Below are 14605 nucleotides of genomic sequence, written 5' to 3'. Positions count from 1 at the left end.
TACAATCCAGCCATGGCCGATGCTGAAATATCATCGGCCATGGCTGGAAATACTAATGTGCCCCCACCCCACCCCTCCGATTGCCCCCCCAGCCCCCCGATCTGTCCGGTACACTGCTCCGGCTCCCCTCCGTCCTGTGCTCCGCTCCCCCCCGTGCTCTTGTCCGCTCCCCCCGTGCTCCAATCACCCCCCCGTGCTCCAATCACCCCCCCTGCACTCCGATCCACCCCCCCCCCCCGGTGCTCCGTTCCACCCCCCCGTGCTCCATTCCAGCCCCCCCGTGCTCCGTTCCATGCCCTCCGTGCTCCGTTCCACCCCTCCCGCGCTCCGATTCCCCCCCCCCCGTGCTCCGATCCCCCCCCGTGGTCCCCCCCCACCCCATCATACTTACCGATCCAGCCGGGGTCCCGTCCGTCTTCTCCCTGGGCGCCGCCATCTTCCAAAATGGCGGGCGCATGCGCAGTGCGCCCGCCGAATCTGCCGGCCGGCAGATTCGTTCCAAAGTGCATTTTGATCACTGAGATATAATCTATCTCAGTGATCAAAATAAAAAAAATAATAAATGACCCCCCCCCCCCCCTTGTCACCCCCATAGGTAGGGACAATAAAAAAATAAAGAAATTTTTTTTTTCCACTAATGTTAGAATAGGGTTAGGGTTAGGGGTAGGGTTAGGGGTAGGGTTAGGGTTAGGGTTAGGGGTAGGGTTAGGGCTAGGGTTAGGGCTAGGGTTAGGGCTAGGGTTAGGGGTAGGGTTAGGGGTAGGGTTAGGGCTAGGGTTAGGGTTTCGGTATGTGCACACGTATTCTGGTCCTCTGCGGATTTTTCCGCTGCGGATTTGATAAATGCGCAGTGCTAAACCGCTGCGGATTTATGGCGGATTTACCGTGTTTTTTTCTGCGCATTTCACTGCGGTTTTACAACAGCGATTTTCTATTGGAGCAGTTGTAAAACCGCTGCGGAATCCGCACAAAGAAGTGACATGCTGCGGAATGTAAACCGCTGTGTTTCCGTGCAGTTTTTCTGCAGCATGTGTACAGCGATTTTTGTTTCCCATAGGTTTACATTGAACTGTAAACTCATGGGAAACTGCTGCGGATCCGCAGCGTTTTCCGCAGCGTGTGCACATACCTTTAGAATTAGGCTATGTGCACACGGTGCAGATTTGGCTGCGGATTCGCAGCAGTGTTCCATCAGGTTTACAGTACCATGTAAACATATGAAAAACCAAATCCGCTGTGCCCATGGTGCGGAAAATACCGCGCGGGAACGCTGCGTTGTATTTTCCGCAGCATGTCAATTCTTTGTGCGGATTCCGCAGCGTTTTACACCTGTTCCTCAATAGGAATCCGCAGGTGAAATCCGCACAAAAAACACTGGAAATCCGCTGAAAATCCGCAGGTAAAACGCAGTGCCTTTTACCCGCGGATTTTTCAAAAATGGTGCGGAAATATCTCACACGAATCCGCAACGTTGGCACATAGCCTTAGGGTTAGGGTTGGAATTAGGGTTGTGGTTAGGGTTAGGGGTGTGTTGGGGTTAGGGGTGTGTTGGAGTTAGGGTTGTGATTAGGGTTATGGCTACAGTTGGGATTAGGGTTAGGGGTGTGTTGGGGTTAGTGTTGGAGGTAGAATTGAGGGGTTTCCACTGTTTAGGCACATCAGGGGTCTCCAAACGCAACATGGCGCCACCATTGATTCCAGCCAATCTCGTATTCAAAAAGTCAAATGGTGCTCCCTCACTTCCGAGCCCTGAAGTGTGCCCAAACAGTGGTTTACCCCCACATATGGGGTACCAGCATACTCAAGACAAACTGCGCAACAATTACTGGGGTCCAATTTCTCCTATTATCCTTGGCAAAATAGGAAATTCCAGGCTAAAAAATCATTTTTGAGGAAAGAAAAATTATTTTTTATTTTCATGGCTCTGCGTTATAAACTTCTGTGAAGCACCTGGGGGTTTAAAGTGCTCAATATGCATCTAGATAAGTTCCTTGGGGGGTCTAGTTTCCAAAATCGGGTCACTTGTGGGGGAGCTCCAATGTTTAGGCACACAGGGGCTCTCCAAACGCGACATGGTGTCCGCTAACAATTGGAGCTAATTTTCCATTCAAAAAGTCAAATGGCGCGCCTTCCCTTCCGAGCCCTGCCGAGTGCCCAAACAGTGGTTTACCCCCACATATGAGGTATCGACGTACTCGGGAGAAATTGCCCAACAAATTTTATGATCCATTTTATCCTACTGCCCATATGAAAATGAAAAAATTGAGGCGAAAAGAATTTTTTTGTGAAAAAAAAGTACTTTTTCATTTTTACAGATCAATTTGTGAAGCACCTGAGGGTTTAAAGTGCTTACTAGGCATCTAAATAAGTTCCTTGGGGGGTCTAGTTTCCAAAATGGGGTCACTTGTGGGGGAGCGCCAATGTTTAGGCACACAGGAGCTATCCAAACGCGACATGGTGTCCGCTAACGATGGAAATAATTTTTCATTCAAAAAGTCAAATGGCGCTCCTTCCCTTCCGAGCCTTACCATGTGCCCAAACAGTGGTTTTCCCCCACATGTGAGGTATTGGTGTACTCAGGAGAAATTGCCCAACACATTTTAGGATCCATTTTATCCTGTTGCCCATGTGAAAATGAAAAAATTGAGGCTAAAATAATTTTTTTGTGAAAAAAAAGTACTTTTTCATTTTTACGGATCAATTTGTGAAGTACCTGGCGGTTCAAAGTGCTCACTATGCATCTAGATAAGTTCCTTGGGATGTCTAGTTTCCAAAATGGGGTCACTTGTGGGGGAGCTCCAATTTTTAGGCACACGGGGGCTCTCCAAACGTGACATGGTGTCCGCTAAAGAGTGGAGCCAATTTTTGATTCAAAAAGTCAAATGGCGCTCCTTCCCTTCCAAGCCCTGCCGTGCGCCCAAACAGTGGTTTACCCCCACATATGAGGTATCAGCGTACTCAGGACAAATTGGACAACAACTTTCGTGGTTCAGTTTCTCCTTTTACCATTGGGAAAATAAAAAAATTGTTGCTAAAAGATAATTTTTGTGACTAAAAAGTTAAATGTTCATTTTTTCCTTCCATGTTGCTTCTGCTGCTGTGAAGCACCTGAAGGGTTAATAAACTTCTTGAATGTGGTTTTGAGTACCTTGAGGGGTGCAGTTTTTAGAATGGTGTCACTTTTGGGTATTTTCAGCCATATAGACCCCTCAAACTGACTTCAAATGTGAGGTGGTCCCTAAAAAAAATGGTTTTGTAAATTTCGTTGTAAAAATGACAAATCGCTGGTCAAATTTTAACCCTTATAACTTCCTAACAAAAAAAAATTTTGTTTCCAAAATTGTGCTGATGTAAAGTAAACATGTGGGAAATGTTATTTATTAACTATTTTGTGTCACATATCTCTCTGGTTTAACAGAATAAAAATTCAAAATGTGAAAATTGCGAAATTTTCAAAATTTTCGCCAAATTTCCGTGTTTATCAGAAATAAACGCAGAATTTATTGACCTAAATTTACCACTAACATGAAGCCCAATATGTCACGAAAAAACAATCTCAGAACCGCTAGGATCCGTTGAAGCGTTCCTGAGTTATTACCTCATAAAGGGACACTGGTCAGAATTGCAAAAAACGGCAAGGTCTTTAAGGTCAAAATAGGCTGGGTCATGAAGGGGTTAATGTAGCTGCACATTTTTCCTGATTTCTCCTATTAGTGGTGTGTTTCCATCCGTATCCAGCTAGATTGCATGCACTATATAGGAGTAGATAGAGGAGCTTTTCTGTAGCCTTGCAGCGCCATTCACGGCTGTCTGCAAGGTCTGTGTGTGTGAGTGCAGCTCTCGCTGCAGTGTGTTCTGCAGCCACATCTGGTTGTAGTCCGCTCACACTTAGATAGGGGAAAAAAGGATAATCCCCGCTCTGCCGCAAGAATAATTTCAAAAATTGTAGAGGGTTCAACGTGGTTTATTCTACGCGTTTCATGGTTCACATGACCCATTTATCAGGACATACCACAAATATTGTACAAATATTGTACAAATATGGTACAATATTTGTGGTATGTCCTGATGAAGTAATCATCTGAACCCTGAAATGCGTAGAATAAACCACGTTGAAATCTCTACAATTTTTGAAATTCTTCTTGCGGCAGCGCGGGGATGATCCTTTTTTCTCCTAAGTGTGTGCTTCAATCAGGTCCTGCACTGACCTGTGGATCTGCAGCAGCTGCCATTAATATATGTCCTTCCTTTAATCTCACCAGGTGAGTAGTTCTCTTGGTGGGCAACTTTGTGTAACGTTTGATAAGACCCTATTTGCGCTTTTGTGTCTCCCTCTTTTCACTGAAGTCCGCTCAGTGTGCATCACTGCCTCATTGTTGTGAATTCAGCTTTTGGGCTCCCTCCGGTGGTTGTAGAGGGTAATGCAGTTGTGCCTAGACTGCAGGAGTAGACAGGTGTATCTACTAATTGCAAAACTGACTGGGGTATATAGCTTTGCAGGATCCTTTAGTCAGTGCCAGTTGTCCATTGTTTTTGAAGGATTCACTTCCCTGCTGGTCTCTCCAGTTTGCTGTGCTTTTCTACAAAGATAAGTCCTGGCTTTGTTTTTGCTGCCCACCTGCTGTGGACCTTATAGTTCTGTGCATTTTCATGTTTTTGTCTTGTCCAGCTTAGTCTGTGAAGGATTTTTTGCAGCCTAGCTATTTCTCTGGAGATGCAGATATACCCCCCATGTCTTTAGTCAGATGTGGTGATTTGTATTATCTGTGGTGGATATTTTCTAGTGTTTTTATACTGACCGCATAGTACTCTGTTCTATTCTTTCTTTTTAGCTAGTATGGCCTCCTATGTTAAAATCTGATTTCATATCTGCGTATGTGATTTCCCTCTCCTCTCACAGTCAATATTTGTGGGGGGCTATCTATCCTTTGGGGATTTTCTCTGAGGCAAGATAGATTTCCTGTTTCTGTCTTTAGGGGTAGTTAGATCTTAGGCTGTGCCGAGGGGTCTAGGGAGTGTTAGGTACCCCCCACGGCTACTTCTAGTTGCGCTGCTAGGTTCAGGGTTTGCGGTCAGTACAGGGACCACCTTCTCCGGAGTCCGTCTCATGCTGCTCCTAGGCCACCAGATCATAACAGTACAACTGGCCCACAATGAGTTAATTGCATCTCAGAAGAAGGGAGGGAAGCTTTTGAGCCATTTTTTTTTTCCTTAGCCTGTTTGGAATTTTCCTCTCTCTTTACCTCTGGGTGGCTACGGAATCTAGTATTAACATGAATGTTCAGGAGTTAGTTTCTCGGGCGGATCAGCTTGCTGCTAGGGTACAGGGTATTTCAGATTTCATTGTTCAGACTTAGAACCTAAGATTCCCACTCCTGATTTATTCTTTGGTGACAGATCCAAATTTTTGAGTTTCAAAAATAACTGTAAACTGTTTTTTGCATTAAGACCCCGGTCTTCTGGTGATCCTATTCAGCAGGTTAAAATCATCATATCTCTGCTGCGTGGTGACCCACAGGATTGGGCATTTTCCCTGGAATCTGGCAATCCTGCTTTGCTTAATGTTGATTCGTTCTTTCAGGCATTGAGGTTGTTGTATGATGAGCCTAATTCTGTGGATCAGGCTGAGAAAATCTTGTTAGCCCTGTGTCAAGGTCAAGAAGCGGCAGAATCGTATTGCCAGAAATTTAGAAAATGGTCTGTACTGACTAAATGGAATGAGGATGCCTTGGCGGCAATTTTCAGAAAGGGTCTTTCTGAATCCGTTAAAGATGTTATGGTGGGGTTCCCCATGCCTGCTGGTCTGAGTGATTCTATGTCTCTGGCCATTCAGATTGATCGGCGCTTGCGCGAGCGCAGAGTTGTGCACACTGTGGCGTTGTCCTCTGAGTGGAGCCCTGAGCCTATGCAGTGTGATAGGATTTTGTCTAGAGCTGAACGTCAAACATTCAGGCGTCAGAATAGGTTGTGTTTTTACTGCGGCGATTCTGCTCATGTTATTTCTGATTGCTCCGCTAATGACCTCAGGTTAGCATCCTCAATAATCAGAACCTCCCACTCCCGTCTCCAAGACTTTACACGTGCTGCGCCGATTCTTTGGAATGCACTACCTAGGTTAATACGATTAATCCCCAATCCCCCCAGTTTTAAGCGTGCCCTAAAAACTCATTTGTTCAGACTGGCCTATCGCCTCAATGCATTAACCTAACGATCCCTGTGTGGCCTATTTATAATAAAAAAAAAAAAAAAAGGTTCCTCGCATCATGTTCTCATACACTTTATGCAGTATTAGCCCTCTGTGTCTGTACTGCTACATACTTAGGCAGTGAACTGGTTCATGCAGCTTTACATGAACACCTGAGCCTTACACTATGGCTGGTCCGAATAACTAAAGCAATTGTTACCATCCACCTCTCGTGTCTCCCCTTTTCCCCATAGTTTGTAAGCTTGCGAGCAGGGCCCTCACTCCTCCTGGTATCTGTTTTGAACTGTATTTCTGTTATGCTGTAATGTCTATTGTCTGTACAAGTCCCCTCTATAATTTGTAAAGCGCTGCGGAATATGTTGGCGCTATATAAATAAAAATTATTATTATTATTATTATTATTGCCCTAAGCGTACAAAGAGAATCGCTAGTTCTGTTGCCATCAGTACTATACAACCTAAATTTCTGTTATCTGTGACCTTGATCTGCTCATTATCATCAATTTCTGTCATGGCATTTGTGGATTCAGGCGCCGCTCTGAACTTAATGGACTTAGAATTTGCCAGACGTTGTGGTTTTCCCTTGCAGCCTTTGCAGAACCCTATTCCTTTGAGGGGCATTGATGCTACACCGTTGGCTAAAAATAAACCTCAGTTTTGGACACAGCTGACCATGTGCATGGGGCCAGCCCATCAGGAAGATTGTCGTTTTCTGGTGTTGAATAATTTGCATGATGATATTATGCTGGGTTTTCCATGGTTGCAGCTACATAATCCGGTGTTAGATTGGAAATCCATGTCTGTGGCTAGTTGGGGTTGTCAGGGGGTTCATGATCAGGTTCCTTTGATGTCAATTTCCTCTTCCCCCTCTTCTGAAGTTCCTGAGTTTTTGTCTGACTTCCAGGATGTATTCGATGAGCCCAAATCCAGTTCCCTTCCACCGCATAGGGACTGTGATTGTGCTATTGACTTGATTCCAGGTTGTAAGTTCCCTAAGGGCCGACTTTTCAACCTGTCTGTGCCTGAACATACCGCCATGCGGAGCTATATTAAGGAGTCTTTGGAGAAAGGGCATATTCGGCCATCTTCTTCACCGTTGGGAGCGGGGTTCTTTTTTGTTGCCAAGAAGGATGGCTCCTTGAGACCCTGTATTGATTATCGCCTCTTGAATAAGATCACGGTTAAATTTCAATACCCCTTGCCTTTGCTTACTGATTTGTTTGCTAGGATTAAGGGGGCTAGCTGGTTTACTAAGATTGACCTTCGAGGGGCATATAATCTTATTCGTATCAAGCAGGGTGACGAATGGAAAACTGCATTTAATACGCCCGAAGGCCATTTTGAATACCTTGTGATGCCATTCGGACTCTCTAATGCCCCATCTGTGTTCCAATCCTTCATGCATGATATCTTTCGGAGTTATCTTGATAAATTCATGGTTGTATATTTGGATGATATTTTGATTTTTTTCCAATGATTGGGAGTCTCATGTGAAACAGGTCAGGATGGTATTTCAGATCCTCCGTAATAATGCTTTATTTGTGAAGGGGTCAAAGTGCCTCTTTGGAGTGCAGGTTTCTTTTTGGGGTTTCATTTTTTCTCCCTCATCTATAGAAATGGATCCGGTTAAGGTTCAGGCCATTCATGATTGGATTCAGCCCACATCTGTGAGGAGCCTTCAGAAATTCTTGGGCTTTGCTAATTTTTATCGTCATTTCATTGCCAACTTCTCCAGTGTGGTTAAACCTCTAACCGATTTGACCAAGAAAGGCGCTGATGTGACGAATTGGTCCTCCGCGGCTGTTTCTGCCTTTCAGGAGCTTAAACGCCGATTTACTCCTGCCCCTGTGTTGCGTCAGCCAGATGTTTCTCTTCCATTTCAGGTTGAGGTTGACGCGTCTGAGATTGGGGCAGGGGCCGTTTTGTCTCAGAGGAATTCTGATGGTTCCTTGATGAAACCGTGTGCCTTCTTTTCTCGGAAGTTTTCGCCTGCAGAACGCAATTATGATGTCGGCCATCGGGAGTTGTTGGCTATGAAGTGGGCATTTGAGGAGTGGCGACATTGGCTTGAGGGGGCCAAGCACCGTATTGTGGTCCTGACCGATCATAAGAATCTGATTTACCTCGAGTCTGCCAAACGGCTGAATCCTAGACAGGCTCGATGGTCCCTGTTTTTTTCCCGTTTTGATTTTGTGGTCTCGTACATTCCTGGTACTAAGAATGTTAAGGCGGATGCCCTCTCTAGGAGTTTTTTTCCTGATTCCCCTGGGGTTCTTGAGCCGGTCAGCATTTTCTGCCATCTCCCCTGATTTGCGACGGGTTCTTCAGGAATTTCAGGCTGATAAGCCTGACCGCTGTCCTGTGGGGAAACTGTTTGTTCCTGATAGATGGACTAGTAAAGTGATTTCTGAGGTTCATTGTTCTGTGTTGGCTGGCCATCCTGGGATTTTTGGTACCAGAGATTTGGTTAGTAGGTCCTTTTGGTGGCCTTCTTTGTCACGGGATGTGCGTTCTTTTGTGCAGTCCTGTGGGATTTGTGCGCGGGCTAAGCCTTGCTGTTCCCGCGCTAGTGGGTTGCTTTTGCCATTGCCGGTCCCTGAGAGACCTTGGACGCATATTTCTATGGATTTTATTTCCGATCTTCCTGTTTCCCAAAGAATGTCGGTTATCTGGGTTGTCTGTGACCGATTTTCTAAGATGGTTCATTTGGTGCCTTTGCCTCAATTGCCTTCTTCTTCTGATTTGGTTCCGTTGTTTTTTCAGCATGTGGAATGTTTGCATGGTATTCCGGAGAATATTGTGTCCGACAGAGGTTCCCAGTTTGTTTCTAGGTTTTGGAGGGCCTTTTGTGCCAAGCTGGGCATTGATTTGTCTTTTTCTTCTGCATTTCATCCTCAGACAAATGGCCAGACTGAGCGAACTAATCAGACCTTGGAGACCTATTTGAGATGCTTTGTGTCTGCTGATCAGGATGATTGGGTGGCTTTTTTGCCATTGGCCGAGTTTGCCCTTAATAATCGGGCTAGTTCGGCTACTTTGGTTTCGCCTTTTTTTTGTAATTTTGGATTTTATCCTCGTTTTTCTTCTGGGCAGGTTGAGCCTTCTGACCTTCCTGGTGTGGATTCTGTGGTCGACAGGTTGCAGCAGATTTGGGCTTATGTGGTGGACAATTTGGTGCTGTCTCAGGAGGAGGCTCAGCGGTTTGCTAATCGTCGTCGGTGTGTTGGTTCCCGGCTTCGGGTTGGTGATCTGGTTTGGTTATCTTCCCGTCATGTTCCTATGAAGGTTTCTTCCCCTAAGTTTAAGCCTCAATTTATTGGTCCTTATAGGATTTCTGAGATTATTAATCCGGTGTCCTTTCACCTGGCGCTTCCGGCCTCTTTTGCTAATCATAATGTCTTCCATAGATCTTTGTTGCGGAAATATGTGGAGCCCGTTGTTCCCTCTGTTGATCCTCCGGCCCCTATATTGGTCGATGGGGAGTTGGAATATGTTGTTGAGAAGATTTTGGATTCTCGTTTTTCGAGGTGGAAGCTTCAGTACCTTGTCAAGTGGAAGGGTTATGGCCAGGAGGATAATTCTTGGGTTTCTGCCTCTGATGTCCATGCCGTTGATTTGGTTCGTGCCTTTCATCGGGCTCATCCTGATCGGCCTGGGGGCTCTGGTGAGGGTTCGGTGACCCCTCCCTCAAAGGGGGGGGTACTGTTGTGAATTCAGCTTTTGGGCTCCCTCCGGTGGTTGTAGAGGGTAATGCAGTTGTGCCTGGACTGCAGGAGTGGACAGGTGTATCTACTAATTGCAAAACTGACTGGGGTATATAGCTTTGCAGGATCCTTTAGTCAGTGCCAGTTGTCCATTGTTTTTGAAGGATTCACTTCCCTGCTGGTCTCTCCAGTTTGCTGTGCTTTTCTACAAAGATAAGTCCTGGCTTTGTTTTTGCTGTCCACCTGCTGTGGACCTTATAGTTCTGTGCATTTTCATGTTTTTGTCTTGTCCAGCTTAGTCTGTGAAGGTTTTTTTGCAGCCTAGCTATTTCTCTGGAGATGCAGATATACCCCCCATGTCTTTAGTCAGATGTGGTGATTCGTATTATCTGTGGTGGATATTTTCTAGTGTTTTTATACTGACCGCATAGTACTCTGTTCTATTCTTTCTTTTTAGCTAGTATGGCCTCCTATGCTAAAATCTGATTTCCCTCTCCTCTCACAGTCAATATTTGTGGGGGGCTATCTATCCTTTGGGGATTTTCTCTGAGGCAAGATAGATTTCCTGTTTCTGTCTTTAGGGGTAGTTAGATCTTAGGCTGTGCCGAGGGGTCTAGGGAGTGTTAGGTACCCCCCCATGGCTACTTCTAGTTGCGCTGCTAGGTTCAGGGTTTGCGGTCAGTACAGGGACCACCTTCTCCGGAGTCCGTCTCATGCTGCTCCTAGGCCACCAGATCATAACACTCATACATTGTCCTTTTTTTCATCAGTGCAGCCCATTTTTCCTGATTTCTCCTATTAGTGGTGTGTTTCCATACGTATCCAGCTAGATTTCGTGCACTAGATAGGAGTAGATAGAGGAGCCTTTCTGCAGCCTTGTGCCCTGCAGCCCCAGCCAGATTAGTATTAGCCTATTTTTTGGAGTCCCATCTATTGCATTGTAGGTTACCTTCCTGCATTGCAATAGGTGCAAAAAGTTTGTGATACTATCGGTTTTACATCTTTGGGCACATCCATTTATTTTTTTTAAAAAACAAAACCCTAAATAAAGTTCACCAAACACTCCACTTTACAGTTGTGTAAGGCCACATTACCTCATATTAAAGTCTAGTCCACACTTTATAAAATTAGTGTTTCTTATACCTGTTAGCAGCTGTTCAGGAATAAGCACACTAAGCCCTTAGTACTTTTCTGCCTATCTCTATCAGTCTACCAAGATGAAGAAGGCAGGGAGTAAGTCACGTGGTCGTGGAGTTTCTGCAGGGAGAGGACGTGGGGATTCTGTGCCTGCTGCGGGCACCAGTGTCTCAGCATTCCCCAGTTTTACCAGGGAACAGTCCTTTATGCGCAGCTTTGTAGGAGCTTTCCGTACCCCACTGCTGCGGGACAAACAAATTGAAGCCGTTGTCGGATGGATGGCAACTAACGCATCAACTTCAATTAGTGCCACATCCTCTCAGGTCAAGAGCACTGCAGAGCACCCATCTGTCTAATCACCACCTGCCAAATTGCCCAGGCAGTCAGAGAGCCCAGGACAGGAGCCATCTCTACTTCTGTTCTCTGAATCTCTTGGCTTGGAAAGAGGGGACCAGCCAAGCAGCATTCGAGAAATTGAAAAACAGGCAGTATGCAGTGATGCGCAACTGCTTTGTCTCTCTGAATCTGAAGAGACAGGTGGGCCAGTGCCTATGGTCAGCACACCTCAGTACGCATCTGATGATGAGACTCAGGTGCCACCTTCTGGTGCGTACTGTGCTGCCGAGACTACCCAGGACAAGCAGTTGTTGGAAGAGGGTAGTGTAGATGATGAGGTCCTTGACCTATCATGGCGTGAGGTAGAGGAAGGTGGTGGGAGCAGCTCTGAGGAAGAGATTCCCCGAACGGCCCAAAAACGAGGGAGAGGGAGGGGGAAGACTGCGTTGCCTGTAGCCTCCACTTCGGCACTCATTAGGAGCATGCCTCTTCCAAAACCCAAAATGGGCGCTCCCAAGGTGCCTGGTCCTTTTTTGACAGTTGCAGATGACATTTGCTTTGTCAAATGCAAGCTGTGTCATCAGAAAGTGAAAAGAGGGAAAAGTGTCAGCAACCTCAATACCACAAATATGTGGAAATATGTGCGGACCAAGCACGTGGTGAAGTTAAAAAACACACTGAAGACCTAGGCCAACCTACAGCGGCACCTACCACCTCTTCAGCTCGTGTTGTAGCCTCTTCCTCCAGCTCACACACACCTGGTTCGGCTCCTTCACAGGATCGCCATGGAAGAACCTCTGGCACTGTTGTCCAGAGACCCAGTGTAATTCCACCCACAGCACCACATTCCCTGTCATCCTCACACTCCCAGCCCAGTCTACAGCCATCTGTAGCACAGGCATGGGAGAAAAGGCGGCCAGTCTCGGCAAACCACCCCCGAGCACAGGCTCTGAATGCTGGCATTGCAAAACTACTGTCCCTTGAAATGCCGTCATTCAGGCTGGTGGAGACTGACACCTTCCGTAACTTCATGGCATTGGCAGTCCCACAATACGTGCCCAGCTGCTTTTATTTCAGCAGGAAAGCCGTCCCTGCCCTGCAAAAGCATGTGGAGGGAAACATTAAACATGCGCTACTAAATGCCGTCAGTAGCAAGGTCCACCTTACCACCGATGTGTGGACCAGTCACCATGGACAGGGACGATACCTTTCCCTCACTGCCCATTGGGTAAATGTTGTGGAGCCGGATACAGATCTTGAGAGTGGCGCTGTACGTGTTCTGCCAACTCCAAGGATTGCAGGAATCCAGTCTGTACACATTGACTCCTCCTCATACTCCAGCTCCTCTGAATCACGGCTGCAGGAGCCATCAGTCTACCCCCACATGGACCTGTGAACGCTTACCTGTTAAAACCGATATGAGTACAGCCGTGGCCAAACGTTAACAGGCCGTACTGAAATTAATTTATTTGGGGAATCGAAGCCACACAGCGCAGGAGCTCTGGAATGCCATCAAGCAGGAGAGCGACGTGTGGTTTGTTCCAGCGAATCTCCGGCCAGGCATGGTAGTGGGTGACAATGGCCGAAATCTGGTGGCAGCTCTGGGCCTAGGCAACCTCACTCACAACCCCTGTCTGGCACATGTGCTCAACTTGGTCGTGCAGTTTTTTGAGGGACTATCCGGATCTTGATGCACTGCTGCACAAGGTCCGCATAGAGTGCGCTCACTTGCGGCATTCCAGCATGGCAAGATCACGCCTTGCAGCTCTGCAGCGCCGATTCCGCCTTCCAGAACATCGCATCATATGTGACCTACCCACCAGGTGAAATTCAACGTTACATATGTTGGAGCGGTTGTGTGAGCAGCAGCCAGCAGTAATGGAGTACCAGCTGCATCAGGTGCAAAAAAGACGCACTGCGCGCCGTTCAGACTTCACAACCACTGAGTGGGCCACTGTGAAGGACATCTGCCACGTTTTGCGTGCCGTCGATGATTCCACGCGGATGGTGAGTGATGATGCACTAGTCAGCATGACTATCCCCCTTACCTGCCTGCTTGAAAAAACCCTGCAAGCGCTAAGGGATGAGGTTGTGGAAGAGGTTGGGGATGAGGAGTCACAAATGCCACCTGCTTCTGGACAGTCTGTGCAACGTGGTTCCTCACAAAGGCCTAGGCAGGGGACACTTTGTGAGGAGGATGAGTCAATGGAGGAGGTAGACATCTGTCCAGAGGAGGGAGGTACATAATGCTCTAGTAGTCAGTATGTAGAGCGAGGGTGGGCTGATGCAGAGCAGGCAGAGATCACGCCTCAAGCAGGGGACAGCGTTTCTTGGCCAGTTGGCAGTCTGCAGCACATGGCTGATTTCATGCTGCAGTGCCCGAGAAACGACTGCCGCATCGCCCACATTCTCAACACGGCTGATTATTGGGTGTACACCCTCCTAGATCCTCGCTACGGGACCACCATCCAGGTTGCACCATGACTGCAGGTATGATGAGCTTCTTATGGTGCTTTTTACCGCTATATTGGATGACCATCTAGGAGGCACTTTTATCACTTTATTGCTAATGACTAGCTTTGGGTATATCTTAGGGTGAGCATCCCTTAGGGACTCTGGTATTATTGAATACATGTGTTGCGTTATTGGCATTTGTTACTATTACCTATAGTCACCATGTTAATACATCATGGTTATTGATATCTCTTGATACACTGTACTATGTATGGGTTCTAGGTAACTGACATGTATTGGTGTATTGTGACACTTAGAAATAACACTATATAGTCCTAAGTAGATACGATTTAATCTTTCTGTTAATCTGCTTTACCCCCAGTCGTGGTGCTTTACACTGTGGGTGGTTATTTGGCCCCATCGGTGTTTTCATGATACACAGCCGATCCTATTCTTCCCCTAGGTATAGGGTATTGTTATGTAATTGTTCTTGCACTAATAGTTTTTTGTCATTTGATGTTAATGTATTTGATATGTGATGATTAAATAAATGTATATATTGTTAACATTTGTACCTTCTTTTGCTCTCTATTGGTCTATAGGTTTATTGCTGAAGGGATCACTCTGTGATCATATGTTGGGCTTTTCACTGGTAGACGTCACGCACAGATATGCTGTGATTATTGCGTTTTTGAAGCAGAGTATTTTATTCTTGTGAGCAAGTCAAATTAAGGCCTTCATTACATGTACAGTGTGACGCAATGTGTAAC

The sequence above is a fragment of the Ranitomeya imitator genome, chromosome 4 (assembly GCF_032444005.1).
Source record: "Ranitomeya imitator isolate aRanImi1 chromosome 4, aRanImi1.pri, whole genome shotgun sequence".
In the NCBI taxonomy this organism is placed as follows: domain Eukaryota; kingdom Metazoa; phylum Chordata; class Amphibia; order Anura; family Dendrobatidae; genus Ranitomeya; species Ranitomeya imitator.
This window is presented reverse-complemented; position numbering follows the sequence as displayed.